Genomic DNA, 26,186 nt, shown 5'->3' with positions numbered 1-26,186 from the left:
ACAGATTAGTTTGTCTTAGAAGTAAATTGTATATCATGTTATATGTAAAGTCTAAGAGCCTTAAAATACTTTCGATGCCAATTATTCTTGTGTTTTATGTTTAGATTACTGAATACTAAAAGAATGTTGTGCAAACAATACTTATTCTTCAAAGGAAGAGATGTACAAGAACACGAGGACATGCACTGAAACTGGAGGGAGGTAGACTTAGAGGAAATTTGAAGAAAAATTACTTCACAGAAAGGGTAGTTGATAAATAGAAAAGCCTCCCATCCAATGTTGTTGAAGCTAAACGGTGAAACAATTTAAACATGCTTTGGATAGGCATAAGAATATCCTTAAGAGAAATGTAAGGAGCAAATATGGTTGAAGTTGCCTAAAGGATACATGAAAAGGAGCAGACTTCATGGGCCAAGTGGTTCTTATCTGCCATCAAATTCTGTTTCTATGTAATACATTATTTCAATAGCCAATTTCTATATGAACTGAACTTTAGAATTTTAAAACTAATCATATTGTCTTTATCATTTAAGAATAATTTAATTATTTTAACTCTAATGTAATTTGATCTTGATTGGAATGCAGATGGGAAAATCGATCAATTCTTATGTCTTTAAAAGTTTCTATGCCCTTTAATTCATTCAATCATTGTGCTTCATATTGCTGAGAAATAAATGGGATCAAGATATCAATGTCTGGGAGAGGAAAGATTGAAAGACTGTGGATGTCCTGAGCATACTTCTCAATGTCGGTCATTTTGAGTGTAAAACATAACCAAAGAGGAAGAAAATATTGTCAGAAGTGGGATTTGAACCCACGCCTCTTTACAGAGACCAGAATTCCCATTAACTGGAGGAGTAGAATCTTGAGTCTGGCGCCTTAGACCACTCGGCCATCCTGACAAGCACATCAGTATATCCGAACCTGCTTCCTGTTAGGGTTTATCATTTTACTATTTATATTTTTGATTGTGATTTTGACAAATAATTTGGCCTTGTTGAAAATGGGGTCATTAAATCAAGATCTTAGATTAATGCATTTCCTCTAAAAGCTGTTTCTTAAATAACATTAATTAGGAAAAATGGCTCAAGCTAAAGTGTTATCCTTCAAAATTACTGTTGCCACCCTTTACTAAGGTCTTCATCCTAGCAGAACAGATTAGTTTGTCATAGAAGTAAATTGTATATCACGTTATATGTAAAGTCTAAGAGCCTTAAAATACTTTCAATGCCAATTATTCTTGTGTTTTATGTTTAGATTACTGAATACTAAAAGAATGTTGTGCAAACAATACTTATTCTTCAAAGGAAGAGATGTACAAGAACACGAGGACATGCACTGAAACTGGAGGGAGGTAGACTTAGAGGAAATTTGATGAAAAATTACTTCACAGAAAGGGTAGTTGATAAATAGAAAAGCCTCCCATCCGATGTTGTTGAAGCTAAACGGTGAAACAATTTAAACACGCTTTGGATAGGCATAAGAATATCCTTAAGAGAAATGTAAGGAGCAAATAGGGTTGAAGTTGGCTAAAGGATACATGAAAAGGAGCAGACTACATGGGCCAAGTGGTTCTTATCTGCCATCAAATTCTGTTTCTATGTAATACATTATTTCAATAGCCAATTTCTATATGAACTGAACTTTAGAATTTTAAAACTAATCATAGTGTCTTTATCATTTAAGAATAATTTAATTAATTTAACTCTAATGTAATTTGATCTTGATTGGAATGCAGGTGGGAAAATCGATCAATTCTTAGGTCTTTAAAAGTTTCTATGCCCTTTAATTCATTCAATCATTGTGCTTCATATTGCTGAGAACTAAATGGGATCAAGATATCAATGTCTGGGAGAGGAAAGATTGAAAGACTGTGGATGTCCTGAGCATGCTTCTCAATGTCAGTCATTTTGAGTGTAAAACATAACCAAAGAGTAAGAAAATATTGTCAGAAGTGGGATTTGAACCCACGCCTCTTTACAGAGACCAGAATTCCCATTAACTGGAAGAGTAAAATCTTGAGTCTGGTGTCTTAGACCGCTCGGCCATCCTGACAAGCACATCAGCATGTCCAAACCTGCTTCCTGTTAGGGTTTATCATTTTACTATTTATATTTTTGATTGTGATTTTGACAAATAATTTGGCCTTGTTGAAAAAGGGGTCATTAAAACAAGATCTTAGATTAATGCATTTCCTCTAAAAGCTGTTTCTTAAATAACATTATTTAGGAAAAATGGCTCAAGCTAAAGTGTTATCCTTCAAAATTACTGTTGCCACCCTTTACTAAGGTCTTCATCCTAGCAGAACAGATTAGTTTGTCTTAGAAGTAAATTGTATATCACGTTATATGTAAAGTCTAAGAGCCTTAAAATACTTTCGATGCCAATTATTCTTGTGTTTTATGTTTAGATTACTGAATACTAAAAGAATGTTGTGCAAACAATACTTATTCTTCAAAGGAAGAGATGTACAAGAACACGGGGACATGCACTGAAACTGGAGGGAGGTAGACTTAGAGGAAATTTGATGAAAAATTACTTCATAGAAAGGGTAGTTGATAAATAGAAAAGCCTCTCATCCGATCTTGTTGAAGCTAAATGGTGAAACAATTTAAACACGCTTGGGATAGGCATAAGAATATCCTTAAGAGAAATGTAAGGAGCAAATAGGATTGAAGTTGCCAAAAGGATACATGAAAAGGAGCAGACTACGTGGGCCAAGTGGTTCTTATCTGCCATCAAATTCTGTTTCTATGTAAAACATTATTTCAACAGTCAATTTCTACATGAACTGAACTTTAGAATTTTAAAACTAATCATAGTGTCTTTATCATTTAAGAATAATTTAATTAATTTAAGTCTAATGTAATTTGATCTTGATTGGAATGTAGATGGGAAAATCGATCAATTCTTAGGTCTTTAACAGTTTCTATGCCCTTTAATTAATTCAATCATTGTGCTTCATATTGCTTAGAAATAAATGGGATCAAGATATCAATGTCTGGGAGAGGAAAGATTGAAAGACTGTGGATGTCCTGAGCATACTTCTCAATGTCGGTCATTTTGAGTGTAAAACATAACCAAAGAGCAAGAAAATATTGTCAGAAGTGGGATTTGAACCCACGCCTCTTTACAGAGACCAGAATTCCCATTAACTGGAAGAGTAGAATCTTGAGTCTGGCGCCTTAGACCGCTCGGCCATCCTGACATGCACATCAGTATGTCCAAACCTGCTTCCTGTTAGGGTTTATCATTTTACTATTTATATTTTTGATTGTGATTTTGACAAATAATTTGGCCTTCTTGAAAAAGGGGTCATTAAATCAAGATCTTAGATTAATGCATTTCCTCTAAAAGCTGTTTCTTAAATAACATTATTTAGGAAAAATGGCTCAAGCTAAAGTGTTATCCTTCAAAATTACTGTTGCCACCCTTTACTAAGGTCTTCATCCTAGCAGAACAGATTAGTTTGTCTTAGAAGTAAATTGTATATCACGTTATATGTAAAGTCTAAGAGCCTTAAAATACTTTCGATGCCAATTATTCTTGTGTTTTATGTTTAGATTACTGAATACTAAAAGAATGTTGTGCAAACAATACTTATTCTTCAAAGGAAGAGATGTACAAGAACACGAGGACATGCACTGAAACTGGAGGGAGGTAGACTTAGAGGAAATTTGAAGAAAAATTACTTCACAGAAAGGGTAGTTGATAAATAGAAAAGCCTCCCATCCAATGTTGTTGAAGCTAAACGGTGAAACAATTTAAACATGCTTTGGATAGGCATAAGAATATCCTTAAGAGAAATGTAAGGAGCAAATATGGTTGAATTTGCCTAAAGGATACATGAAAAGGAGCAGACTACATGGGCCAAGTGGTTCTTATCTGCCATCAAATTCTGTTTCTATGTAATACATTATTTCAATAGCCAATTTCTATATGAACTGAACTTTAGAATTTTAAAACTAATCATAGTGTCTTTATCATTTAAGAATAATTTAATTAATTTAACTCTAATGTAATTTGAACATGATTGGAATGCAGATGGAAAATCGATCAATTCTTAGGTCTTTAAAAGTTTCTATGCCCTTTAATTAATTCAATCATTGTGCTTCATATTGCTTAGAAATAAATGGGATCAAGATATCAATGTCTGGGAGAGGAAAGATTGAAAGACTGTGGATGTCCTGAGCATACTTCTCAATGTCAGTCATTTTGAGTGTAAAACATAACCAAAGAGCATTAAAATATTGTCAGAAGTGGGATTTGAACCCACGCCTCTTTACAGAGACCAGAATTCCCATTAACTGGAAGAGTAGAATCTTGAGTCTGGCGCCTTAGACCGCTCGGCCATCCTGACATGCACATCAGTATATCCAAACCTGCTTCCTGTTAGGGTTTATCATTTTACTATTTATATTTTTGATTGTGATTTTGACAAATAATTTGGCATTGTTGAAAATGGGGTCATTAAATCAAGATCTTAGATTAATGCATTTCCTCTAAAAGCTGTTTCTTAAATAACATTATTTAGGAAAAATGGCTCAAGCTAAAGTGTTATCCTTCAAAATTACTGTTGCCACCCTTTACTAAGGTCTTCATCCTAGCAGAACAGATTAGTTTGTCTTAGAAGTAAATTGTATATCACGTTATATGTAAAGTCTAAGAGCCTTAAAATACTTTCGATGCCAATTATTCTTGTGTTTTATGTTTAGATTACTGAATACTAAAAGAATGTTGTGCAAACAATACTTATTCTTCAAAGGAAGAGATGTACAAGAACACGAGGACATGCACTGAAACTGGAGGGAGGTAGACTTAGAGGAAATTTGATGAAAAATTACTTCACAGAAAGGGTAGTTGATAAATAGAAAAGCCTCCCATCCAATGTTGTTGAAGCTAAACGGTGAAACAATTTAAACACGCTTCGGATAGGCATAAGAATATCCTTAAGAGAAATGTAAGGAGCAAATAGGGTTGAAGTTGCCTAAAGGATACATGAAAAGGAGCAGACTACATGGGCCAAGTGGTTCTTATCTGCCATCAAATTCTGTTTCTATGTAATACATTATTTCAATAGCCAATTTCTACATGAACTGAACTTTAGAATTTTAAAACTAATCATAGTGTCTTTATCATTTAAGAATAATTTAATTAATTTAAGTCTAATGTAATTTGATCTTGATTGGAATGTAGATGGGAAAATCGATCAATTCTTAGGTCTTTAAAAGTTTCTATGCCCTTTAATTCATTCAATCATTGTGCTTCATATTGCTTAGAAATAAATGGGATCAAGATATCAATGTCTGGGAGAGGAAAGATTGAAAGACTGTGGATGTCCTGAGCATACTTCTCAATGTCAGTCATTTTGAGTGTAAAACATAACCAAAGAGCAAAAATATATTGTCAGAAGTGGGATTTGAACCCACGCCTCTTTACAGAGACCAGAATTTTCATTAACTGGAAGAGTAAAATCTTGAGTCTGGTGTCTTAGACCGCTCGGCCATCCTGACAAGCACATCAGTATGTCCAAACCTGCTTCCTGTTAGGGTTTATCATTTTACTATTTATATTTTTGATTGTGATTTTGACAAATAATTTGGCCTTGTTGAAAAAGGGGTCATTAAATCAAGATCTTAGATTAATGCATTTCCTCTAAAAGCTGTTTCTTAAATAACATTATTTAGGAAAAATGCCTCAAGCTAAAGTGTTATCCTTCAAAATTACGGTTGCCACCCTTTACTAAGGTCTTCATCCTAGCAGAACCGATTAGTTTGTCTTAGAAGTAAATTGTATATCACGTTATATGTAAAGTCTAAGACCCTTAAAATACTTTCGATGCCAATTATTCTTGTGTTTTATGTTTAGATTACTGAATACTAAAAGAATGTTGTGCAAACAATACTTATTCTTCAAAGGAAGAGATGTACAAGAACACGAGGACATGCACTGAAACTGGAGGGAGGTAGACTTAGAGGAAATTTGAAGAAAAATTACTTCACAGAAAGGGTAGTTGATAAATAGAAAAGCCTCCCATCCGATGTTGTTGAAGCTAAATGGTGAAACAATTTAAACATGCTTGGGATAGGCATAAGAATATCCTTAAGAGAAATGTAAGGAGCAAATAGGATTGAAGTTGCCTAAAGGATACATGAAAAGGAGCAGACTACGTGGACCAAGTGGTTCTTATCTGCCATCAAATTCTGTTTCTATGTAAAACATTATTTCAACAGTCAATTTCTACATGAACTGAACTTTAGAATTTTAAAACTAATCATAGTGTCTTTATCATTTAAGAATAATTTAATTAATTTAAGTCTAATGTAATTTGATCTTGATTGGAATGTAGATGGGAAAATCGATCAATTCTTAGGTCTTTAACAGTTTCTATGCCCTTTAATTCATTCAATCATTGTGCTTCATATTGCTTAGAAATAAATGGGATCAAGATATCAATGTCTGGGAGAGGAAAGATTGAAAGACTGTGGATGTCCTGAGCATACTTCTCAATGTCGGTCATTTTGAGTGTAAAACATAACCAAAGAGCAAGAAAATATTGTCAGAAGTGGGATTTGAACCCACGCCTCTTTACAGAGACCAGAATTCCCATTAACTGGAAGAATATTATCTTGAGTCTGGTGCCTTAGACCGCTCGGCCATCCTGACAAGCACATCCGTATGTCCGAACCTGCTGTCTGTTAGGGTTTATCAATTTTCTATTTATATTTTTGATTGTGATTTTGACAAATAATTTGGACTTGTTGAAAAAGGGGTCATTAAATCAAGATCTTAGATTAATGCATTTCCTCTAAAAGCTGTTTCTAAAATAACATTATTTAGGAAAAATGGCTCAAGCTAAAGTGTTATCCTTCAAAATTACTGTTGCCACCCTTTACTAAGGTCTTCATCCTAGCAGAACAGATTAGTTTGTCATAGAAGTAAATTGTATATCACGTTATATGTAAAGTCTAAGAGCCTTAAAATACTTTCAATGCCAATTATTCTTGTGTTTTATGTTTAGATTACTGAATACTAAAAGAATGTTGTGCAAACAATACTTATTCTTCAAAGGAAGAGATGTACAAGAACACGAGGACATGCACTGAAACTGGAGGGAGGTAGACTTAGAGGAAATTTGATGAAAAATTACTTCACAGAAAGGGTAGTTGATAAATAGAAAAGCCTCCCATCCGATGTTGTTGAAGCTAAACGGTGAAACAATTTAAACACGCTTCAGATAGGCATAAGAATATCCTTAAGAGAAATGTAAGGAACAAATAGGGTTGAAGTTGGCTAAAGGATACATGAAAAGGAGCAGACTACATGGGCCAAGTGGTTCTTATCTGCCATCAAATTCTGTTTCTATGTAATACATTTTTTCAATAGCCAATTTCTACATGAACTGAACTTTAGAATTTTAAAACTAATCATAGTGTCTTTATCATTTAAGAATAATTTCATTAATTTAACTCTAATGTAATTTGATCTTGATTGGAATGTAGATGGGAAACTCGATCAATTCTTAGGTCTTTAAAAGTTTCTATGCCCTTTAATTCATTCAATCATTGTGCTTCATATTGCTTAGAAATAAATGGGATCAAGATATCAATCTCTGGGAGAGGAAAGATTGAAAGACTGTGGATGTCCTGAGCATACTTCTCAATGTCAGTCATTCTGAGTGTAAAACATAACCAAAGAGCAAAAATATATTGTCAGAAGTGGGATTTGAACCCACGCCTCTTTACAGAGACCAGAATTCCCATTAACTGGAAGAGTAGAATCTTGAGTCTAGTGTCTTAGACCGCTCGGCCATCCTGACAAGCACTTCAGTATGTCCAAACCTGCTTCCTGTTAGGGATTATCATTTTACTATTTATATTTTTGATTGTGATTTTGACAAATAATTTGGCCTTGTTGAAAATGGGGTCATTAAATCAAGATCTTAGATTAATGCATTTCCTCTAAAATCTGTTTCTTAAATAACATTATTTAGGAAAAATGGCTCAAGCTAAAGTGTTATCCTTCAAAATTACTGTTGCCACCCTTTACTAAGGTCTTCATCCTAGCAGAACAGATTAGTTTGTCTTAGAAGTAAATTGTATATCACGTTATATGTAAAGTCTAAGAGCCTTAAAATACTTTCGATGCCAATTATTCTTGTGTTTTATGTTTAGATTACTGAATACTAAAAGAATGTTGTGCAAACAATTCTTATTCTTCAAAGGAAGAGATGTACAAGAACACGAGGACATGCACTGAAACTGGAGGGAGGTAGACTTAGAGGAAATTTGATGAAAAATTACTTCACAGAAAGGGTAGTTGATAAATAGAAAAGCCTCCCATCTGATGTTGTTGAAGCTAAACGGTGAAACAATTTAAACACGCTTCGGATAGGCATAAGAATATCCTTAAGAGAAATGTAAGGAGCAAATAGGGTTGAAGTTGCCTAAAGGATACATGAAAAGGAGCAGACTACATGGGCCAAGTGGTTCTTATCTGCCATCAAATTCTGTTTCTATGTAATACATAATTTCAATAGCCAATTTCTATATGAACTGAACTTTAGAATTTTAAAACTAATCATAGTGTCTTTATCATTTAAGAATAATTTAATTAATTTAACTCTAATGTAATTTGATCTTGATTGGAATGCAGATGGGAAAATCGATCAATTCTTAGGTCTTTAAAAGTTTCTATGCCCTTTAATTCATTCAATCATTGTGCTTCATATTGCTGAGAAATAAATGGGATCAAGATATCAATGTCTGGGAGAGGAAAGATTGAAAGACTGTGGATGTCCTGAGCATACTTCTCAATGTTGGTCATTTTGAGTGTAAAACATAACCAAAGAGTAAGAAAATATTGTCAGAAGTGGGATTTGAACCCACGCCTCTTTACAGAGACCAGAATTCCCATTAACTGGAAGAGTAGAATCTTGAGTCTAGTGTCTTAGACCGCTCGGCCATCCTGACAAGCACTTCAGTATGTCCAAACCTGCTTCCTGTTAGGGTTTATCATTTTACTATTTATATTTTTGATTGTGATTTTGACAAATAATTTGGCCTTGTTGAAAATGGGGTCATTAAATCAAAATCTTAGATTAATGCATTTCCTCTAAAAGCTGTTTCTTAAATAACATTAATTAGGAAAAATGGCTCAAGCTAAAGTGTTATCCTTCAAAATTACTGTTGCCACCCTTTACTAAGGTCTTCATCCTAGCAGAACAGATTAGTTTGTCATAGAAGTAAATTGTATATCACGTTATATGTAAAGTCTAAGAGCCTTAAAATACTTTCGATGCCAATTATTCTTGTGTTTTATGTTTAGATTACTGAATACTAAAAGAATGTTGTTCAAACAATACTTATTCTTCAAATTAAGAGATGTACAAGAACACGAGGACATGCACTGAAACTGGAGGGAGGTAGACTTAGAGGAAATTTGATGAAAAATTACTTCACAGAAAGGGTAGTTGATAAATAGAAAAGCCTCCCATCCGAAGTTGTTGAAGCTAAACGGTGAAACAATTTAAACACGCTTCGGATAGGCATAAGAATATCCTTAAGAGAAATGTAAGGAGCAAATAGGGTTGAAGTTGGCTAAAGGATACATGAAAAGGAGCAGACTACATGGGCCAAGTGGTTCTTATCTGCCATCAAATTCTGTTTCTATGTAATACATTATTTCAATAGCCAATTTCTACATGAACTGAACTTTAGAATTTTAAAACTAATCATAGTGTCTTTATCATTTAAGAATAATTTAATTAATTTAAGTCTAATGTAATTTGATCTTGATTGGAATGTAGATGGGAAAATCGATCAATTCTTAGGTCTTTAAAAGTTTCTATGCCCTTTAATTCATTCAATCATTGTGCTTCATATTGCTTAGAAATAAATGGGATCAAGATATCAATGTCTGGGAGAGGAAAGATTGAAAGACTGTGGATGTCCTGAGCATACTTCTCAATGTCAGTCATTCTGAGTGTAAAACATAACCAAAGAGCAAAAATATATTGTCAGAAATGGGATTTGAACCTACGCCTCTTTACAGAGACCAGAATTCCCATTAACAGGAAGAGTAGAAACTTGAGTCTGGCCCCTTAGACCGCTCGGCCATCCTGACATGCACATCAGTATGTCCAAACCTGCTTCCTGTTAGGGTTTATCATTTTACTATTTATATTTTTGATTGTGATTTTGACAAATAATTTGGCCTTCTTGAAAAAGGGGTCATTAAATCAAGATCTTAGATTAATGCATTTCCTCTAAAAGCTGTTTCTTAAATAACATTATTTAGGAAAAATGGCTCAAGCTAAAGTGTTATCCTTCAAAATTACTGTTGCCACCCTTTACTAAGGTCTTCATCCTAGCAGAACAGATTAGTTTGTCTTAGAAGTAAATTGTATATCACGTTATATGTAAAGTCTAAGAGCCTTAAAATACTTTCGATGCCAATTATTCTTGTGTTTTATGTTTAGATAACTGAATACTAAAAGAATGTTGTGCAAACAATACTTATTCTTCAAAGGAAGAGATGTACAAGAACACGAGGACATGCACTGAAACTGGAGGGAGGTAGACTTAGAGGAAATTTTAAGAAAAATTACTTCACAGAAAGGGTAGTTGATAAATAGAAAAGCCTCCCATCCGATGTTGTTTAAGCTAAATGGTGAAACAATTTAAACACGCTTGGGAAAGGCATAAGAATATCTTTAAGAGAAATGTAAGGAGCAAATAGGATTGAAGTTGCCTAAAAGATACATGAAAAGGAGCAGACTACATGGGCCAAGTGGTTCTTATCTGCCATCAAATTCTGTTTCTATGTAATACATTATTTCAATAGCCAATTTCTATATGAACTGAACTTTAGAATTTTAAAACTAATCATAGTGTCTTTATCATTTAAGAATAATTTAATTAATTTAACTCTAATGTAATTTGAACATGATTGGAATGCAGGTGGGAAAATCGATCAATTCTTAGGTCTTTAAAAGTTTCTATGCCCTTTAATTCATTCAATCATTGTGCTTCATATTGCTGAGAACTAAATTGGATCAAGATATCAATGTCTGGGAGAGGAAAGATTGAGAGACTGTGGATGTCCTGAGCATACTTCTCAATGTCGGTCATTTTGAGTGTAAAACATAACCAAAGAGTAAGAAAATATTGTCAGAAGTGGGATTTGAACCCACGCCTCTTTACAGAGATCAGAATTCCCATTAACTTGAAGAGTAGAATCTTGAGTCTGGCGCCTTAGACCACTCGGCCATCCTGACAAGCACATCAGTATATCCGAACCTGCTTCCTGTTAGGGTTTATCATTTTACTATTTATATTTTTGATTGTGATTTTGACAAATAATTTGGACTTGTTGAAAAAGGGGTCATTAAATCAAGATCTTAGATTTATGCATTTCCTCTAAAAGCTGTTTCTTAAATAACATTATTTAGGAAAAATGGCTCAAGCTAAAGTGTTATCCTTCAAAATTACTGTTGCCATCCTTTACTAAGGTCTTCATCCTAGCAGAACAGATTAGTTTGTCTTAGGAGAAAATTGTATATCATGTTATATGTAAAGTCTAAGAGCCTTAAAATACTTTCGATGCCAATTATTCTTGTGTTTTATGTTTAGATTACTGAATACTAAAAGAATGTTGTGAAAACAATATTTATTCTTCAAAGGAAGAGATGTACAAGAACATGAGGACATGCACTGAAACTGAAGGGAGGTAGACTTAGAGGAAATTTGAAGAAAAATTACTTCACAGAAAGGGTAATTGATAAATAGAAAAGCCTCCCATCCGATGTTGTTGAAGCTAAATGGTGAAACAATTTAAATACGCTTGGGATAGGCATAAGAATATCCTTAAAAGAAATGTAAGGAGCAAATAGGGTTGAAGTTGCCTAAAGGATACATGAAAAGTAGCAGACTACGTGGGCCAAGTGGTTCTTATCTGCCATCAAATTCTGTTTCTATGTAAAACATTATTTCAACCGCCAATTTCTACATGAACTGAACTTTAGAATTTTAAAACTAATCATAGTGTCTTTATCATTTAAGAATAATTTAATTAATTTAAGTCTAATGTAATTTGATCTTGATTGGAATGTAGATGGGAAAATCGATCAATTCTTAGGTCTTTAAAAGTTTCTATGCCCTTTAATTCATTCAATCATTGTGCTTCATATTGCTTAGAAATAAATGGGATCAAGATATCAATGTCTGGGAGAGGAAAGATTGAAAGACTGTGGATGTCCTGAGCATACTTCTCAATGTCAGTCATTTTGAGTGTAAAACATAACCAAAGAGCAAGAAAATATTGTCAGAAGTGGGATTTGAACCCACGCCTCTTTACAGAGACCAGAATTCCCATTAACTGGAAGAGTAGAATCTTGAGTCTGGCGCCTTAGACCGCTCGGCCATCCTGACATGCACATCAGTATGTCCAAACCTGCTTCCTGTTAGGGTTTATCATTTTACTATTTATATTTTTGATTGTGATTTTGACAAATAATTTGGCATTGTTGAAAATGGGGTCATTAAATCAAGATCTTAGATTAATGCATTTCCTCTAAAAGCTGTTTCTTAAATAACATTATTTAGGAAAAATGGCTCAAGCTAAAGTGTTATCCTTCAAAATTACTGTTGCCACCCTTTACTAAGGTCTTCATCCTAGCAGAACAGATTAGTTTGTCTTAGAAGTAAATTGTATATCACGTTATATGTAAAGTCTAAGAGCCTTAAAATACTTTCAATGCCAATTATTCTTGTGTTTTATGTTTAGATTACTGAATACTAAAAGAATGTTGTGCAAACAATACTTATTCTTCAAAGGAAGAGATGTACAAGAACACGAGGACATGCACTGAAACTGGAGGGAGGTAGACTTAGAGGAAATTTGATGAAAAATTACTTCACAGAAAGGGTAGTTGATAAATAGAAAAGCCTCCCATCCAATGTTGTTGAAGCTAAACGGTGAAACAATTTAAACACGCTTCGGATAGGCATAAGAATATCCTTAAGAGAAATGTAAGGAGCAAATAGGGTTGAAGTTGCCTAAAGGATACATGAAAAGGAGCAGACTACATGGGCCAAGTGGTTCTTATCTGCCATCAAATTCTGTTTCTATGTAATACATTATTTCAATAGCCAATTTCTACATGAACTGAACTTTAGAATTTTAAAACTAATCATAGTGTCTTTATCATTTAAGAATAATTTAATTAATTTAACTCTAATGTGATTTGATCTTGATTGGAATGTAGATGGGAAAATCGATCAATTCTTAGGTCTTTAAATGTTTCTATGCCCTTTAATTCATTCAATCATTGTGCTTCATATTGCTTAGAAATAAATGGGATCAAGATATCAATGTCTGGGAGAGGAAAGATTGAAAGACTGTGGATGTCCTGAGCATACTTCTCAATGTCAGTCATTTTGAGTGTAAAACATAACCAAAGAGCAAAAATATATTGTCAGAAGTGGGATTTGAACCCACGCCTCTTTACAGAGACCAGAATTTTCATTAACTGGAAGAGTAAAATCTTGAGTCTGGTGTCTTAGACCGCTCGGCAATCCTGACAAGCACATCAGTATGTCCAAACCTGCTTCCTGTTAGGGTTTATCATTTTACTATTTATATTTTTGATTGTGATTTTGACAAATAATTTGGCCTTGTTGAAAAAGGGGTCATTAAATCAAGATCTTAGATTAATGCATTTCCTCTAAAAGCTGTTTCTTAAATAACATTATTTAGGAAAAATGGCTCAAGCTAAAGTGTTATCCTTCAAAATTACGGTTGCCACCCTTTACTAAGGTCTTCATCCTAGCAGAACCGATTAGTTTGTCTTAGAAGTAAATTGTATATCACGTTATATGTAAAGTCTAAGACCCTTAAAATACTTTCGATGCCAATTATTCTTGTGTTTTATGTTTAGATTACTGAATACTAAAAGAATGTTGTGCAAACAATACTTATTCTTCAAAGGAAGAGATGTACAAGAACACGAGGACATGCACTGAAACTGGAGGGAGGTAGACTTAGAGGAAATTTGAAGAAAAATTACTTCACAGAAAGGGTAGTTGATAAATAGAAAAGCCTCCCATCCGATGTTGTTGAAGCTAAATGGTGAAACAATTTAAAAATGCTTGGGATAGGCATAAGAATATCCTTAAGAGAAATGTAAGGAGCAAATAGGAATGAAGTTGCCTAAAGGATACATGAAAAGGAGCAGACTACGTGGGCCAAGTGGTTCTTATCTGCCATCAAATTCTGTTTCTATGTAAAACATTATTTCAACAGTCAATTTCTACATGAACTGAACTTTAGAATTTTAAAACTAATCATAGTGTCTTTATCATTTAAGAATAATTTAATTAATTTAAGTCTAATGTAATTTGATCTTGATTGGAATGTAGATGGGAAAATCGATGAATTCTTAGGTCTTTAACAGTTTTTATGCCCTTTAATTCATTCAATCATTGTGCTTCATATTGCTTAGAAATAAATGGGATCAAGATATCAATGTCTGGGAGAGGAAAGATTGAAAGACTGTGGATGTCCTGAGCATACTTCTCAATGTCGGTCATTTTGAGTGTAAAACATAACCAAAGAGCAAGAAAATATTGTCAGAAGTGGGATTTGAACCCACGCCTCTTTACAGAAACCAGAATTCCCATTAACTGGAAGAGTAGAATCTTGAGTCTGGTGCCTTAGACCGCTCGGCCATCCTGACAAGCACATCCGTATGTCCAAACCTGCTTCCTGTTAGGGTTTATCATTTTACTATTTATATTTTTGATTGTGATTTTGACAAATAATTTGGCCTTGTTGAAAATGAGGTCATTAAAACAAGATCTTAGATTAATGCATTTCCTCTAAAAGCTGTTTCTTAAATAACATTATTTAGGAAAAATGGCTCAAGCTAAAGTGTTATCCTTCAAAATTACTGTTGCCACCCTTTACTAAGGTCTTCATCCTAGCAGAACCGATTAGTTTGTCTTAGAAGTAAATTGTATATCACGTTATATGTAAAGTCTAAGAGCCTTAAAATACTTTCGATGCCAATTATTCTTGTGTTTTATGTTTAGATTACTGAATACTAAAAGAATGTTGTGCAAACAATTCTTATTCTTCAAAGGAAGAGATGTACAAGAACACGAGGACATGCACTGAAACTGGAGGGAGGTAGACTTAGAGGAAATTTGATGAAAAATTACTTCACAGAAAGGGTAGTTGATAAATAGAAAAGCCTCCCATCCAATGTTGTTGAAGCTAAACGGTGAAACAATTTAAACATGCTTCGGATAGGCATAAGAATATCCTTAAGAGAAATGTAAGGAGCAAATATGGTTGAAGTTGCCTAAAGGATACATGAAAAAGAGCAGACTACATGGGCCAAGTGGTTCTTATCTGCCATCAAATTCTGTTTCTATGTAAAACATTATTTCAATAGCCAATTTCTATATGAACTGAACTTTAGAATTTTAAAACTAATCATAGTGTCTTTATCATTTAAGAATAATTTAATTAATTTAACTCTAATGTAATTTGATCTTGATTGGAATGCAGATGGGAAAATCGATCAATTCTTAGGTCTTTAAAAGTTTCTATGCCCTTTAATTCATTCAATCATTGTGTTTCATATTGCTGAGAAATAAATGGGATCAAGATATCAATGTCTGGGAGAGGAAAGATTGAAAGACTGTGGATGTCCTGAGCATACTTCTCAATGTCGGTCATTTTGAGTGTAAAACATAACCAAAGAGTAAGAAAATATTGTCAGAAGTGGGAATTGAACCCACGCCTCTTTACAGAGACCAGAATTCCCATTAACTGGAAGAGTAGAATCTTGAGTCTGGTGTCTTAGACCACTCGGCCATCCTGACATGCACATCAGTATGTCCAAACCTGCTTCCTGTTAGGGTTTATCATTTTACTATTTATATTTTTGATTGTGATTTTGACAAATAATTTGGCCTTGTTGAAAATGGGGTCATTAAATCAAGATCTTAGATTAATGCATTTCCTCTAAAAGCTGTTTCTTAAATAACATTAATTAGGAAAAATGGCTCAAGCTAAAGTGTTATCCTTCAAAATTACTGTTGCCACCCTTTACTAAGGTCTTCATCCTAGCAGAACAGATTAGTTTGTCATAGAAGTAAATTGTATATCACGTTATATGTAAAGTCTAAGAGCCTTAAAATACTTTCAATGCCAATTATTCTTGTGTTTTATGTTTAGATTACTGAATACTAAAAGAATGTTGTGCAAACAATACTTATTCTTCAAAGGAAGAGATGTACAAGAACACGAGGACATGCACTGAAACTGGAGGGAGGTAGACTTAGAGGAAATTTGATGAAAAATTACTTCACAGAAAGGGTAGTTGATAAATAGAAAAGCCTCCCATCCGATGTTGTTGAAGCTAAACGGTGAAACAATTTAAACACGCTTCGGATAGGCATAAGAATATCCTTAAGAGAAATGTAAGGAGCAAATAGGGTTGAAGTTGGCTAAAGGATACATGAAAAGGAGCAGACTACATGGGCCAAGTGGTTCTTATCTGCCATCAAATTCTGTTTCTATGTAATACATTATTTCAATAGCCAATTTCTACATGAACTGAACTTTAGAATTTTAAAACTAATCATAGTGTCTTTATCATTTAAGAATAATTTAATTAATTTAAGTCTAATGTAATTTGATCTTGATTGGAATGTAGATGGGAAAATCGATCAATTCTTAGGTCTTTAACAGTTTTTATGCCCTTTAATTCATTCAATCATTGTGCTTCATATTGCTTAGAAATAAATGGGATCAAGATATCAATGTCTGGGAGAGGAAAGATTGAAAGACTGTGGATGTCCTGAGCATACTTCTCAATGTCGGTCATTTTGAGTGTAAAACATAACCAAAGAGCAAGAAAATATTGTCAGAAGTGGGATTTGAACCCACGCCTCTTTACAGAAACCAGAATTCCCATTAACTGGAAGAGTAGAATCTTGAGTCTGGTGCCTTAGACCGCTCGGCCATCCTGACAAGCACATCCGTATGTCCAAACCTGCTTCCTGTTAGGGTTTATCATTTTACTATTTATATTTTTGATTGTGATTTTGAGAAATAATTTGGCCTTGTTGAAAATGGGGTCATTAAATCAAGATCTTAGATTAATGCATTTCCTCTAAAAGCTGTTTCTTAAATAACATTAATTAGGAAAAATGGCTCAAGCTAAAGTGTTATCCTTCAAAATTACTGTTGCCACCCTTTACTAAGGTCTTCATCCTAGCAGAACAGATTAGTTTGTCATAGAAGTAAATTGTATATCACGTTATATGTAAAGTCTAAGAGCCTTAAAATACTTTCAATGCCAATTATTCTTGTGTTTTATGTTTAGATTACTGAATACTAAAAGAATGTTGTGCAAACAATACTTATTCTTCAAAGGAAGAGATGTACAAGAACACGAGGACATGCACTGAAACTGGAGGGAGGTAGACTTAGAGGAAATTTGATGAAAAATTACTTCACAGAAAGGGTAGTTGATCAATAGAAAAGCCTCCCATCCGATGTTGTTGAAGCTAAACGGTGAAACAATTTAAACACGCTTCGGATAGGCATAAGAATATCCTTAAGAGAAATGTAAGGAACAAATAGGGTTGAAGTTGGCTAAAGCATACATGAAAAGGAGCAGACTACATGGGCCAAGTGGTTCTTATCTGCCATCAAATTCTGTTTCTATGTAAAACATTATTTCAACCGCCAATTTCTACATGAACTGAACTTTAGAATTTTAAAACTAATCATAGTGTCTTTATCATTTAAGAATAATTTAATTAATTTAAGTCTAATGTAATTTGATCTTGATTGGAATGTAGATGGGAAAATCGATCAATTCTTAGGTCTTTAAAAGTTTCTATGCCCTTTAATTCATTCAATCATTGTGCTTCATATTGCTTAGAAATAAATGGGATCAAGATATCAATGTCTGGGAGAGGAAAGATTGAAAGACTGTGGATGTCCTGAGCATACTTCTCAATGTCAGTCATTTTGAGTGTAAAACATAACCAAAGAGCAAGAAAATATTGTCAGAAGTGGGATTTGAACCCACGCCTCTTTACAGAGACCAGAATTCCCATTAACTGGAAGAGTAGAATCTTGAGTCTGGCCCCTTAGACTGCTTGGCCATCCTGACATGCACATCAGTATGTCCAAACCTGCTTCCTGTTAGGGTTTATCATTTTACTATTTATATTTTTGATTGTGATTTTGACAAATAATTTGGCCTTGTTGAAAATGAGGTCATTAAAACAAGATCTTAGATTAATGCATTTCCTCTAAAAGCTGTTTCTTAAATAACATTATTTAGGAAAAATGGCTCAAGCTAAAGTGTTATCCTTCAAAATTACTGTTGCCACCCTTTACTAAGGTCTTCATCCTAGCAGAACCGATTAGTTTGTCTTAGAAGTAAATTGTATATCACGTTATATGTAAAGTCTAAGAGCCTTAAAATACTTTCGATGCCAATTATTCTTGTGTTTTATGTTTAGATTACTGAATACTAAAAGAATGTTGTGCAAACAATTCTTATTCTTCAAAGGAAGAGATGTACAAGAACACGAGGACATGCACTGAAACTGGAGGGAGGTAGACTTAGAGGAAATTTGATGAAAAATTACTTCACAGAAAGGGTAGTTGATAAATAGAAAAGCCTCCCATCCAATGTTGTTGAAGCTAAACGGTGAAACAATTTAAACATGCTTCGGATAGGCATAAGAATATCCTTAAGAGAAATGTAAGGAGCAAATATGGTTGAAGTTGCCTAAAGGATACATGAAAAAGAGCAGACTACATGGGCCAAGTGGTTCTTATCTGCCATCAAATTCTGTTTCTATGTAATACATTATTTCAATAGCCAATTTCTATATGAACTGAACTTTAGAATTTTAAAACTAATCATAGTGTCTTTATCATTTAAGAATAATTTAATTAATTTAACTCTAATGTAATTTGATCTTGATTGGAATGCAGATGGGAAAATCGATCAATTCTTAGGTCTTTAAAAGTTTCTATGCCCTTTAATTCATTCAATCATTGTGTTTCATATTGCTGAGAAATAAATGGGATCAAGATATCAATGTCTGGGAGAGGAAAGATTGAAAGACTGTGGATGTCCTGAGCATACTTCTCAATGTCGGTCATTTTGAGTGTAAAACATAACCAAAGAGTAAGAAAATATTGTCAGAAGTGGGAATTGAACCCACGCCTCTTTACAGAGACCAGAATTCCCATTAACTGGAAGAGTAGAATCTTGAGTCTGGTGTCTTAGACCACTCGGCCATCCTGACATGCACATCAGTATGTCCAAACCTGCTTCCTGTTAGGGTTTATCATTTTACTATTTATATTTTTGATTGTGATTTTGACAAATAATTTGGCCTTGTTGAAAATGGGGTCATTAAATCAAGATCTTAGATTAATGCATTTCCTCTAAAAGCTGTTTCTTAAATAACATTAATTAGGAAAAATGGCTCAAGCTAAAGTGTTATCCTTCAAAATTACTGTTGCCACCCTTTACTAAGGTCTTCATCCTAGCAGAACAGATTAGTTTGTCATAGAAGTAAATTGTATATCACGTTATATGTAAAGTCTAAGAGCCTTAAAATACTTTCAATGCCAATTATTCTTGTGTTTTATGTTTAGATTACTGAATACTAAAAGAATGTTGTGCAAACAATACTTATTCTTCAAAGGAAGAGATGTACAAGAACACGAGGACATGCACTGAAACTGGAGGGAGGTAGACTTAGAGGAAATTTGATGAAAAATTACTTCACAGAAAGGGTAGTTGATAAATAGAAAAGCCTCCCATCCGATGTTGTTGAAGCTAAACGGTGAAACAATTTAAACACGCTTCGGATAGGCATAAGAATATCCTTAAGAGAAATGTAAGGAGCAAATAGGGTTGAAGTTGGCTAAAGGATACATGAAAAGGAGCAGACTACATGGGCCAAGTGGTTCTTATCTGCCATCAAATTCTGTTTCTATGTAATACATTATTTCAATAGCCAATTTCTACATGAACTGAACTTTAGAATTTTAAAACTAATCATAGTGTCTTTATCATTTAAGAATAATTTAATTAATTTAAGTCTAATGTAATTTGATCTTGATTGGAATGTAGATGGGAAAATCGATCAATTCTTAGGTCTTTAAAAGTTTCTATGCCCTTTAATTCATTCAATCATTGTGCTTCATATTGCTTAGAAATAAATGGGATCAAGATATCAATGTCTGGGAGAGGAAAGATTGAAAGACTGTGGATGTCCTGAGCATACTTCTCAATGTCAGTCATTCTGAGTGTAAAACATAACCAAAGAGCAAAAATATATTGTCAGAAATGGGATTTGAACCTACGCCTCTTTACAGAGACCAGAATTCCCATTAACTGGAAGAGTAGAATCTTGAGTCTGGTGTCTTAGACCACTCGGCTATCCTGACAAGCACATCAGTATATCCAAACCTGCTTCCTGTTAGGGTTTATCATTTTACTATTTATATTTTTGATTGTGATTTTGACAAATAATTTGGCCTTGTTGAAAAAGGGGTCATTAAATCAAGATCTTAGATTAATGCATTTCCTCTAAAAGCTGTTTCTAAAATAACATTATTTAGGAAAAATGGCTCAAGCTAAAGTGTTATCCTTCAAAATTACTGTTGCCACCCTTTACTAAGGTCTTCATCCTAGCAGAACAGATTAGTTTGTCTTAGAAGTAAATTGTATATCATGTTATATGTAAAGTCTAAGAGCCTTAAAATACTTTCGATGCCAATTATTCTTGTGTTTTATGTTTAGATTACTGAATACTAAAAGAATGTTGTGCAAACAATACTTATTCTTCAAAGGAAGAGATGTACAAGAACACGAGGACATGCACTGAAACTGGAGGGAGGTAGACTTAGAGGAAATTTGAAGAAAAATTACTTCACAGAAAGGGTAGTTGATAAATAGAAAAGCCTCCCATCCAATGTTGTTGAAGCTAAACGGTGAAACAATTTAAACATGCTTTGGATAGGCATAAGAATATCCTTAAGAGAAATGTAAGGAGCAAACATGGTTGAAGTTGCCTAAAGGATACATGAAAAGGAGCAGACTACATGGGCCAAGTGGTTCTTATCTGCCATCAAATTCTGTTTCTATGTAATACATTATTTCAATAGCCAATTTCTATATGAACTGAACTTTAGAATTTTAAAACTAATCATAGTGTCTTTATCATTTAAGAATAATTTAATTAATTTAATTCTAATGTAATTTGATCTTGATTGGAATGCAGATGGGAAAATCGATCAATTCTTAGGTCTTTAAAAGTTTCTATGCCCTTTAATTCATTCAATCATTGTGCTTCATATTGCTGAGAAATAAATGGGATCAAGATATCAATGTCTGGGAGAGGAAAGATTGAAAGACTGTGGATGTCCTGAGCATACTTCTCAATGTCGGTCATTTTGAGTGTAAAACATAACCAAAGAGTAAGAAAATATTGTCAGAAGTGGGATTTGAACCCACACCTCTTTACAGAGACCATTAACCGGAAGAGTAGAATCTTGAGTTTGGCGCCTTAGACCACTCGGCCATCCTGACAAGCACATCAGTATATCCGAACCTGCTTCCTGTTAGGGTTTATCATTTTACTATTTATATTTTTGATTGTGATTTTGACAAATAATTTGGACTTGTTGAAAAAGGGGTCATTAAATCAAGATCTTAGATTTATGCATTTCCTCTAAAAGCTGTTTCTTAAATAACATTATTTAGGAAAAATGGCTCAAGCTAAAGTGTTATCCTTCAAAATTACTGTTGCCACCCTTTACTAAGGTCTTCATCCTAGCAGAACAGATTAGTTTGTCTTAGGAGAAAATTGTATATCATGTTATATGTAAAGTCTAAGAGCCTTAAAATACTTTCGATGCCAATTATTCTTGTGTTTTATGTATAGATTACTGAATACTAAAAGAATGTTGTGCAAACAATTCTTATTCTTCAAAGGAAGAGATGTACAAGAACACGAGGACATGCACTGAAACTGGAGGGAGGTAGACTTAGAGGAAATTTGATGAAAAATTACTTCACAGAAAGGGTAGTTGATAAATAGAAAAGCCTCCCATCCGATGTTGTTGAAGCTAAACGGTGAAACAATTTAAACACGCTTCGGATAGGCATAAGAATATCCTTAAGAGAAATGTAAGAAGCAAATAGGGTTGAAGTTGCCTAAAGGATACATGAAAAGGAGCAGACTACATGGGCCAAGTGGTTCTTATCTGCCATCAAATTCTGTTTCTATGTAATACATTATTTCAATAGCCAATTTCTACATGAACTGAACTTTAGAATTTTAAAACTAATCATAGTGTCTTTATCATTTAAGAATAATTTAATTAATTTAACTCTAATGTAATTTGATCTTGATTGGAATGTAGATGGGAAAATCGATCAATTCTTAGGTCTTTAAAAGTTTCTATGCCCTTTAATTCATTCAATCATTGTGCTTCATATTGCTTAGAAATAAATGGGATCAAGATATCATTGTCTGGGAGAGGAAAGATTGAAAGACTGTGGATGTCCTGAGCATACTTCTCAATGTCAGTCATTCTGAGTGTAAAACATAACCAAAGAGCAAAAATATATTGTCAGAAATGGGATTTGAACCTACGCCTCTTTACAGAGACCAGAATTCCCATTAACTGGAAGAGTAGAAACTTGAGTCTGGCCCATTAGACCGCTCGGCCATCCTGACATGCACATCAGTATGTCCAAACCTGCTTCCTGTTAGGGTTTATCATTTTACTATTTATATTTTTGATTGTGATTTTGACAAATAATTTGGCCTTGTTGAAAATGGGGTCATTAAATCAAGATCTTAGATTAATGCATTTCCTCTAAAAGCTGTTTCTTAAATAACATTATTTAGGAAAAATGGCTCAAGCTAAAGTGTTATCCTTCAAAATTACTGTTGCCACCCTTTACTAAGGTCTTCATCCTAGCAGAACAGATTAGTTTGTCTTAGAAGTAAATTGTATATCACATTATATGTAAAGTCTAAGAGCCTTAAAATACTTTCGATGCCAATTACTCTTGTGTTTTATGTTTAGATTACTGAATACTAAAAGAATGTTGTGCAAACAATTCTTATTCTTCAAAGGAAGAGATGTACAAGAACACGAGGACATGCACTGAAACTGGAGGGAGGTAGACTTAGAGGAAATTTGATGAAAAATTACTTCACAGAAAGGGTAGTTGATAAATAGAAAAGCCTCCCATCCGATGTTGTTGAAGCTAAACGGTGAAACAATTTAAACACGCTTCGGATAGGCATAAGAATATCCTTAAGAGAAATGTAGGGAGCAAATAGGGTTGAAGTTGCCTAAAGGATACATGAAAAGGAGCAGACTACATGGGCCAAGTGGTTCTTATCTGCCATCAAATTCTGTTTCTATGTAATACATTATTTCAATAGCCAATTTCTATATGAACTGAACTTTAGAATTTTAAAACTAATCATAGTGTCTTTATCATTTAAGAATAATTTCATTAATTTAACTCTAATGTAATTTGATCTTGATTGGAATGCAGATGGGAAAATCGATCAATTCTTAGGTCTTTAAAAGTTTCTATGCCCTTTAATTCATTCAATCATTGTGCTTCATATTGCTGAGAAATAAATGGGATCAAGATATCAATGTCTGGGAGAGGAAAGATTGAAAGACTGTGGATGTCCTGAGCATACTTCTCAATGTTGGTCATTTTGAGTGTAAAACATAACCAAAGAGTAAGAAAATATTGTCAGAAGTGGGATTTGAACCCACGCCTCTTTACAGAGACCAGAATTCCCATTAACTGGAAGAGTAGAATCTTGAGTCTGGCGCCTTAGACCACTCGGCCATCCTGACAAGCACATCAGTATATCCGAACCTGCTTCCTGTTAGGGTTTATCATTTTACTATTTATATTTTTGATTGTGATTTTGACAAATAATTTGGACTTGTTGAAAAAGGGGTCATTAAATCAAGATCTTAGATTTATGCATTTCCTCTAAAAGCTGTTTCTTAAATAACATTATTTAGGAAAAATGGCTCAAGCTAAAGTGTTATCCTTCAAAATTACTGTTGCCACCCTTTACTAAGGTCTTCATCCTAGCAGAACAGATTAGTTTGTCTTAGAAGTAAATTGTATATCATGTTATATGTAAAGTCTAAGAGCCTTAAAATACTTTCGATGCCAATTATTCTTGTGTTTTATGTTTAGATTACTGAATACTAAAAGAATGTTGTGCAAACAATACTTATTCTTCAAAGGAAGAGATGTACAAGAACACGAGGACATGCACTGAAACTGGAGGGAGGTAGACTTAGAGGAAATTTGAAGAAAAATTACTTCACAGAAAGGGTAGTTGATAAATAGAAAAGCCTCCCATCCAATGTTGTTGAAGCTAAACGGTGAAACAATTTAAACATGCTTTGGATAGGCATAAGAATATCCTTAAGAGAAATGTAAGGAGCAAACATGGTTGAAGTTGCCTAAAGGATACATGAAAAGGAGCAGACTACATGGGCCAAGTGGTTCTTATCTGCCATCAAATTCTGTTTCTATGTAATACATTATTTCAATAGCCAATTTCTATATGAACTGAACTTTAGAATTTTAAAACTAATCATAGTGTCTTTATCATTTAAGAATAATTTAATTAATTTAACTCTAATGTAATTTGATCTTGATTGGAATGCAGATGGGAAAATCGATCAATTCTTAGGTCTTTAAAAGTTTCTATGCCCTTTAATTCATTCAATCATTGTGCTTCATATTGCTGAGAAATAAATGGGATCAAGATATCAATGTCTGGGAGAGGAAAGATTGAAAGACTGTGGATGTCCTGAGCATACTTCTCAATGTCCGTCATTTTGAGTGTAAAACATAACCAAAGAGTAAGAAAATATTGTCAGAAGTGGGATTTGAACCCACACCTCTTTACAGAGACCATTAACCGGAAGAGTAGAATCTTGAGTTTGGCGCCTTAGACCACTCGGCCATCCTGACAAGCACATCAGTATATCCGAACCTGCTTCCTGTTAGGGTTTATCATTTTACTATTTATATTTTTGATTGTGATTTTGACAAATAATTTGGACTTGTTGAAAAAGGGGTCATTAAATCAAGATCTTAGATTTATGCATTTCCTCTAAAAGCTGTTTCTTAAATAACATTATTTAGGAAAAATGGCTCAAGCTAAAGTGTTATCCTTCAAAATTACTGTTGCCACCCTTTACTAAGGTCTTCATCCTAGCAGAACAGATTAGTTTGTCTTAGGAGAAAATTGTATATCATGTTATATGTAAAGTCTAAGAGCCTTAAAATACTTTCGATGCCAATTATTCTTGTGTTTTATGTATAGATTACTGAATACTAAAAGAATGTTGTGCAAACAATTCTTATTCTTCAAAGGAAGAGATGTACAAGAACACGAGGACATGCACTGAAACTGGAGGGAGGTAGACTTAGAGGAAATTTGATGAAAAATTACTTCACAGAAAGGGTAGTTGATAAATAGAAAAGCCTCCCATCCGATGTTGTTGAAGCTAAACGGTGAAACAATTTAAACACGCTTCGGATAGGCATAAGAATATCCTTAAGAGAAATGTAAGAAGCAAATAGGGTTGAAGTTGCCTAAAGGATACATGAAAAGGAGCAGACTACATGGGCCAAGTGGTTCTTATCTGCCATCAAATTCTGTTTCTATGTAATACATTATTTCAATAGCCAATTTCTACATGAACTGAACTTTAGAATTTTAAAACTAATCATAGTGTCTTTATCATTTAAGAATAATTTAATTAATTTAACTCTAATGTAATTTGATCTTGATTGGAATGTAGATGGGAAAATCGATCAATTCTTAGGTCTTTAAAAGTTTCTATGCCCTTTAATTCATTCAATCATTGTGCTTCATATTGCTTAGAAATAAATGGGATCAAGATATCAATGTCTGGGAGAGGAAAGATTGAAAGACTGTGGATGTCCTGAGCATACTTCTCAATGTCAGTCATTCTGAGTGTAAAACATAACCAAAGAGCAAAAATATATTGTCAGAAATGGGATTTGAACCTACGCCTCTTTACAGAGACCAGAA

At 33.7% G+C, this 26,186-nt stretch overlaps 13 non-coding genes across 13 annotated transcripts; all 13 read right to left on the bottom strand.

Annotated features, from left to right (window-relative positions):
- Nucleotides 1-793: 793 nt before the first annotated feature.
- TRNAL-CAA (transfer RNA leucine (anticodon CAA)) lies at nucleotides 794-902 on the bottom strand. The gene is made up of 2 exons: nucleotides 865-902; nucleotides 794-839 (listed from the first exon to the last, which is right to left on the bottom strand). It is a non-coding gene; the product is annotated as a tRNA-Leu (tRNA).
- A 1,044-nt stretch (nucleotides 903-1,946) lies between these two features.
- Nucleotides 1,947-2,055, bottom strand: TRNAL-CAA (transfer RNA leucine (anticodon CAA)). Its single transcript has 2 exons — nucleotides 2,018-2,055; nucleotides 1,947-1,992 (listed from the first exon to the last, which is right to left on the bottom strand). It is a non-coding gene; the product is annotated as a tRNA-Leu (tRNA).
- Nucleotides 2,056-3,099: 1,044 nt separating this feature from the next.
- Nucleotides 3,100-3,208, bottom strand: TRNAL-CAA (transfer RNA leucine (anticodon CAA)). The gene is made up of 2 exons: nucleotides 3,171-3,208; nucleotides 3,100-3,145 (listed from the first exon to the last, which is right to left on the bottom strand). It is a non-coding gene; the product is annotated as a tRNA-Leu (tRNA).
- A 1,043-nt stretch (nucleotides 3,209-4,251) lies between these two features.
- On the bottom strand, nucleotides 4,252-4,360 carry TRNAL-CAA (transfer RNA leucine (anticodon CAA)). Its single transcript has 2 exons — nucleotides 4,323-4,360; nucleotides 4,252-4,297 (listed from the first exon to the last, which is right to left on the bottom strand). It is a non-coding gene; the product is annotated as a tRNA-Leu (tRNA).
- Nucleotides 4,361-5,404: 1,044 nt separating this feature from the next.
- TRNAL-CAA (transfer RNA leucine (anticodon CAA)) lies at nucleotides 5,405-5,513 on the bottom strand. Its single transcript has 2 exons — nucleotides 5,476-5,513; nucleotides 5,405-5,450 (listed from the first exon to the last, which is right to left on the bottom strand). It is a non-coding gene; the product is annotated as a tRNA-Leu (tRNA).
- A 1,044-nt stretch (nucleotides 5,514-6,557) lies between these two features.
- On the bottom strand, nucleotides 6,558-6,666 carry TRNAL-CAA (transfer RNA leucine (anticodon CAA)). The gene is made up of 2 exons: nucleotides 6,629-6,666; nucleotides 6,558-6,603 (listed from the first exon to the last, which is right to left on the bottom strand). It is a non-coding gene; the product is annotated as a tRNA-Leu (tRNA).
- A 4,503-nt stretch (nucleotides 6,667-11,169) lies between these two features.
- TRNAL-CAA (transfer RNA leucine (anticodon CAA)) lies at nucleotides 11,170-11,278 on the bottom strand. Its single transcript has 2 exons — nucleotides 11,241-11,278; nucleotides 11,170-11,215 (listed from the first exon to the last, which is right to left on the bottom strand). It is a non-coding gene; the product is annotated as a tRNA-Leu (tRNA).
- A 1,044-nt stretch (nucleotides 11,279-12,322) lies between these two features.
- TRNAL-CAA (transfer RNA leucine (anticodon CAA)) lies at nucleotides 12,323-12,431 on the bottom strand. The gene is made up of 2 exons: nucleotides 12,394-12,431; nucleotides 12,323-12,368 (listed from the first exon to the last, which is right to left on the bottom strand). It is a non-coding gene; the product is annotated as a tRNA-Leu (tRNA).
- Nucleotides 12,432-14,628: 2,197 nt separating this feature from the next.
- TRNAL-CAA (transfer RNA leucine (anticodon CAA)) lies at nucleotides 14,629-14,737 on the bottom strand. Its single transcript has 2 exons — nucleotides 14,700-14,737; nucleotides 14,629-14,674 (listed from the first exon to the last, which is right to left on the bottom strand). It is a non-coding gene; the product is annotated as a tRNA-Leu (tRNA).
- A 1,044-nt stretch (nucleotides 14,738-15,781) lies between these two features.
- TRNAL-CAA (transfer RNA leucine (anticodon CAA)) lies at nucleotides 15,782-15,890 on the bottom strand. Its single transcript has 2 exons — nucleotides 15,853-15,890; nucleotides 15,782-15,827 (listed from the first exon to the last, which is right to left on the bottom strand). It is a non-coding gene; the product is annotated as a tRNA-Leu (tRNA).
- Nucleotides 15,891-16,934: 1,044 nt separating this feature from the next.
- TRNAL-CAA (transfer RNA leucine (anticodon CAA)) lies at nucleotides 16,935-17,043 on the bottom strand. Its single transcript has 2 exons — nucleotides 17,006-17,043; nucleotides 16,935-16,980 (listed from the first exon to the last, which is right to left on the bottom strand). It is a non-coding gene; the product is annotated as a tRNA-Leu (tRNA).
- Nucleotides 17,044-19,240: 2,197 nt separating this feature from the next.
- Nucleotides 19,241-19,349, bottom strand: TRNAL-CAA (transfer RNA leucine (anticodon CAA)). Its single transcript has 2 exons — nucleotides 19,312-19,349; nucleotides 19,241-19,286 (listed from the first exon to the last, which is right to left on the bottom strand). It is a non-coding gene; the product is annotated as a tRNA-Leu (tRNA).
- Nucleotides 19,350-23,843: 4,494 nt separating this feature from the next.
- TRNAL-CAA (transfer RNA leucine (anticodon CAA)) lies at nucleotides 23,844-23,952 on the bottom strand. Its single transcript has 2 exons — nucleotides 23,915-23,952; nucleotides 23,844-23,889 (listed from the first exon to the last, which is right to left on the bottom strand). It is a non-coding gene; the product is annotated as a tRNA-Leu (tRNA).
- Between the last annotated feature and the right edge of the window lie 2,234 nt (nucleotides 23,953-26,186).

The sequence above is a fragment of the Taudactylus pleione genome, unplaced genomic scaffold (genome assembly GCF_031769625.1).
Source record: "Taudactylus pleione unplaced genomic scaffold, aTauple2 ptg000612l, whole genome shotgun sequence".
In the NCBI taxonomy this organism is placed as follows: Eukaryota; Metazoa; Chordata; class Amphibia; order Anura; family Myobatrachidae; genus Taudactylus; species Taudactylus pleione.
Note: the sequence above shows the minus strand (reverse complement) of the source record. Positions and strands in the feature narration are given on the sequence as shown.